Source organism: Scophthalmus maximus, chromosome 8 (genome assembly GCF_022379125.1).
Source record: "Scophthalmus maximus strain ysfricsl-2021 chromosome 8, ASM2237912v1, whole genome shotgun sequence".
Classification (NCBI taxonomy): domain Eukaryota; kingdom Metazoa; phylum Chordata; class Actinopteri; order Pleuronectiformes; family Scophthalmidae; genus Scophthalmus; species Scophthalmus maximus.
This window is the reverse complement of record NC_061522.1, coordinates 6,196,511-6,201,902: the sequence shown is the minus strand read 5'-3', so window position 1 is coordinate 6,201,902 and position 5,392 is coordinate 6,196,511.

Below are 5,392 nucleotides of genomic sequence, written 5' to 3'. Positions count from 1 at the left end.
TCGTGGAGCAGCCTCCACTCACTTCCACCTCATCTGTTAAAGGGACCCGCCGACAGTAAAAACAAACTGCAGCCGGATACAGTTCACCGAGAGAATCCAGGTTCCGGGGAAAAAAACCATCATCAATTTTACATTATTTTAAATGTAAAAATAGAGCTTCCATGAATTATTTCTATTCTTCCCTGCAGCGGTTACGCAGGCAGATTTGTGGCAGACTATATCTGAATGATGACGCGAATATGTGGAGTTTTTTTAAAAGCTGAAGGTGATACTCGTTATTATATTTGATTTATTGTTTTATTGTTCTGAAATCAATCTAGGTAGGCTGGTTTATGGGAAAAAAAAAGTTCTTAAAAACATAAGAAAAGATATGTTGATGCCACAAAGGGGAATCTCAAGTGTTGCAGCAAAAACAGACGGCGACAGACGAACTGAGTCAAAATACTACAGTCTAAACAATAATGATAATGAGTATTAATGTTATAGTGAAAGTCAAACTTCCTGAAGTAAAATTCTTTATGAAAAAGTAAAAGCAGGCCTATGTGTTATGCAGACAAAAAATGGTCCACACAGATTTGTTATTGAATCAGTGATCATGTTCAGGTTGAATGTAGCCGCAGTGACAGAGACACTTTTTTAATAATTAATAGGCAACGGATGGTTAGCGTAATTTAAGTCAATGCCTCCATGCTTTATTAGTACTTTAGTGTTTTTATGTAAAATATTATACTGCGAGTACAGATGGCTGTAGGCTAAAGCTGTCACATAAATGTACTAGTGTAATAACTACAATATTCCCCTCTTTATTATTTTCTTTTCAAGAATCTGAAGTCCAGTTTCTCCCGATTCCACGCTCTTTTGGGTAACTTGGACCTGGACCACAGACACCTCTTGAACTTAGTGTTGATAAAGCATCTGGTAGACGTGGTTTAACGTTATATGTGTGAATCTAAGTGCAGCTGAAGCTCAGTAGAAGTTGGGAGGTGCCGCAGGTCAATGTCCGAAAACACTGAAGTAAATCTACTACAGACTGACTTCAGACTAAAGACATTCCACCTTTTGGAACCGTCCATTCAGAACCCAGACCTGAACACAGAAGTGAAATGAAACAGTTCCCTCTGCACGTTTGTGCAGGTTTGATCTGAGGATACCGAAAGTGCTTGTTTGAGCTTATTGCTGCTAAAAGAGGTTAAAATCCAAGTGCCGCTGAAAGTAAACTAAAAGAAAAAACAGAATATTGTGCACATTATGAGCATCTGCTATAAAACGTGGTGGGGGAAATAAACTGTATTTGTGAAGTAGCACCAGCCTCCTGATGGGACGTCCCGCCGCACAAGTTGTTACTGTGGTTTCCAGTCGGGGCCCCTCCCTTCTTAAGAGGGAGTCTGTTGCCGCGGCAACCCTACATTATGCAGCAGCCCATGAAAGACTCTTTTCAGATTAAAAAAAAAAGAAAGTAAGAAAGAAAAGAACTGAAAGAAAAGACAGAAACAAGTTATTTGCATTCCTTTTCCATTACCGATTTTGTGCGATAGAAAAAGGCGGTATGAGGTTTATTGTCCGGTGGGTATCGGAGGAGAGAGAGGCTGTGTGTGTGGGTGTGTGTGTGTGTGTGTGTGTGTGTGTGTGTCATTGTCAAAGGGCTCCTGCTTTGCATGCAGTGCACAATCTCAGACCCAGCGCAAAGATTTCTGTTTGTTTCAGCATCTCACCTCGGCTTTTTTTTTAACACAGGTACAACATCTTAAAAAGTGACGTGAGACTTATTCAGATTATTCTTTTAGTCAAAATACCAAAATCTATAATTACTAATATACATGTACATGGAGTATTATCAGCAAAGTGTAATCAAAAGGCAAAAGTTCCCATGACATCCACCAGTGTTATTGTCACACATCTTACTGATGCATGAAAATTCCTCCAGCATTTCAAGGTCGTGGTGCTGATCTGACATGTATATATTCGTTTTACTCTATTTGGTAGTTACATCTTTAACAAAGTTTAACAAGTCCAGAATATTTTTTCTTTTCACTCTGTAAAGAAACAAGAGACTGAAGCTGTGTGTCCCCCTGGGATTTAGTGGAGTCGACCAAGTGAGCAACATCAAATTATATCTATGAACTGTAAAGTACAAGTTCATCATAATTTATAGAATAAGAAAAAAGTTACTTTTTCCGTCCCCGAACAATACAACAAAACTCTGGAGTCTGTTCCATCAGTGCACAGTGTGGAGACAAGAGGACACGATGAAGCTCGTGTGTGATGAACTCGATACTCATTAAATGTCAGGAGGGAAAAATCAATAATGGTTTTGTTTGTTTTTGCCAAATGCAAATCATGGCATCAAAGACGCTGCGTGTAAACCGTCAATAAATCTGACACCATGATCACAACCTTGAACTAGGTTCACACACACACACACACACACACACACACACACACGCACACTGGAGATGGATCATGTGGCCATGATTTCACGTCACACTGCTCACAGCTGCCTGCACCTGCTGCCGACATCAGCTCGGCGGAGCGTGATGGGATTAGCAGAAAGCTCCGTGAACGGCCCGCTGAACCTCTCTCGTCTCTTTCACACCACCACCATTGAACACATGTCCGCGGCCGAATTGCGGTGAAAGTTTGACGAGTGAATGGTGCTCACGATTATTAGAAGACTTGAATGTGCATGGTCATCATTGTAGACCACAGCGCACTAGTGTCACCGGGTGATCAACCGATGCTCAGGGGTATATTTCCTATGACATGCAGTGAATACACAGATGCCGGATGCGTTAGCCGCTGGATGGCACATCGACATCCCTTCCCCACTGGACCCCGTGAACAAAACACAAGTGAACTGGGGAGCTCGGTCGCCTGTTACCTAGGATCTCCACAGTCTTCCCTTCCTCTGCTCTCACGCTTAATCGCTCTCTTCCTCCAAGTCACTGAGTTCGTGAAAGCCTTGACACAGTCGAGATTCCAAGTGACAACATGTCGTGGTACTGTCAATCCAGAAGAACTGCAGCTCCCGTGCTTTCTATGTGTGACATGTTTACAGGCCAAACGGGCCCAGAGTTACCAATCTGTGAACACGTGTATGGAAGAAACAACCGGGAAACCCAGCCAAGGCCCAACAGGCGCCTTCAATTTCAAAACAAGCTGCCCCACATTGCACTAACTCCCGGATGTCCGTCTTTTCAATATGCCTGATTCATTTTCCAGCTAAGATCCATGAACAATTCAACGGATACATTTTGAGAACGTGGGTTCCTTCCTGGCCAGCGGAACAGTAGTGGGCGAAGCATGTCGCTCACCCCATGTCCGCTCCAGCGTCGTCTCTCCGGTCGGTTCTCCAGCGGTTGGACTTTCACCACGCGTTCATGTCATGCCGATCTGGAAGGCAGAAGGACGACGTCAGCGCCAAAGACAAAGATTTTTTTTCTCTCCTACACTCCGGCAAATTGCGCCATTTTATTTTTGCCGTTGAATTCACAGATGAGCCTTTTTTCGCCGTGCACATATTCAAACGCTATTTGAACTTCTTGCTGCGCGAGGCAGCTGTCTACACACACGTATTTACACATGGCTGCTAATCTCTGCGTTGGGATTACACCGATAATCCCTGTGGCGGTAGTAGAATGGTGTCTGTGAAACCCAGCCCGTGTTGACAGTGTGTTGCAGTGGCTAAAGGTTGCTTTCATGTTCTACACGTGCAGCATACGTTTGTTAAAAGGTCGCAGTGATGCAGTGAGGAGAATCGGCAGAGAGACTTTATGTCCCTGCAAGGGAGGGGGGGGAGAGGTCATCGCCGGGAGACTGTAGTAAAACACAGAGTAGACTGACACACATCCAAACATCAGGTGCAGGAGGATTTGAATTTCATCAAGGGATGATGTGCTTTTATTTTCCCAATGGAACCAACAAAACACTGATGTGGTAAATATGCTTTAAGAACTCACTCTTTCCAGGGATCATGTCGCTGAGACCTCCTTCCTGAGCAGGAACATCGCCGCCGCTCGTAATCCCAGTTACCTGCCTCCTGACGCAGGAGACGGGCAGGAGAACATCCTCGAGCTGCTCTCTAATCCAGCGGTGGGGAAGAAAGAAGAAGAAGAAGAAAGGAATCAGAAGATGTGAGCCGCTCTTCTGCTCACTGGCTGTGGGTGCTGTGCACCAACGAGAAGACGGGTCACTACCTGCAGCAGAGTGAAAGTGGAGAGCCCACTCCTTCAGGTGTGAGGTTGAGCTGCAGGATGAGGACGGATTGAGAGGAGCATAATCCCTCACACATGGCTACAGCAGCAACTCTGGTCACGAGATTAACGTGGCAAGTCACGAGCCGTTTGACATCTCGGGCCAAGCGGTGTACAAGTGCTTTTGTCTTCTGCAGCAACCAAATACAGGTCAATACCTCTGGAACAAGATATGAAGCTGTACTGGACATGCCACTCTGTGTGTGTGTGTGGTACTGGAGTCATTCTGGATATTTACATCTTGTTGCTGTCAGTCATAAATACACAGATCTGAGTGTATTTGACATGTTTACTATAAGTTAGGATGCAGGATGAAAGTTTTTCTGAGGTTTCCAATGAGCTGATGTAATGTCTTGGGAGCCCCCTGCAGGCAAACGGGTGTAACAACAACTGTGGTCTGTTTTTCATCTGCAGTAGATTGTAAGGCAATCCAACATTCATCAAATAGATATTAATTAGATATTAATATAAAAAGTTCACAATATAATGGCTTTTCACGCTTTTGAGTCGACTATAACGATCGTGTGATCACCAAGTAACAGAGCATTTGTTATTATTGACAAAACATCATTATATTTGTATGTGAAAACAAAATTACTGCTGTTTATATTCTATGACTTTTTCCGTTTTTCTTCCCTCAGTCGCACCTCAGTGCATCACCCATGAGTTTATGTTTCATTGATATCAGCATTTTTGATGCTTTTACACTCTTATTTAAAAATCAAGAAAAACATGCACCAGACTTGGATGAATGACAAAGTTGCACAGCTGCATTTGACCAACAATATTACGAACACATCAATATTTTGACAGGATATAAACAGGATCCTGAAAACTGTACCCGAGAGGGCTGGAATTTGTTTGATATGAATATTAATATAATTTGTCAATTATGTGGATGGATATTTTGCTTCCTGTATTTCCAGCACAGTAGCTGAAACTAACTACAACAAAAAATATTGAATAATTTTGTTGTTTTCAATGTATTTTTTTTTCATGTTGCTGAGAAATGTTGTCATGACAGAAAAAAAGGGCAAAGGATGCTGGGTAACAAACTGATGAACCAACACTCTGCTGCCCTCTGGTGGTTTAAAGGTGGAATTGAGACGCTCACTATATTAAGCACGTTAATCTTTTACATT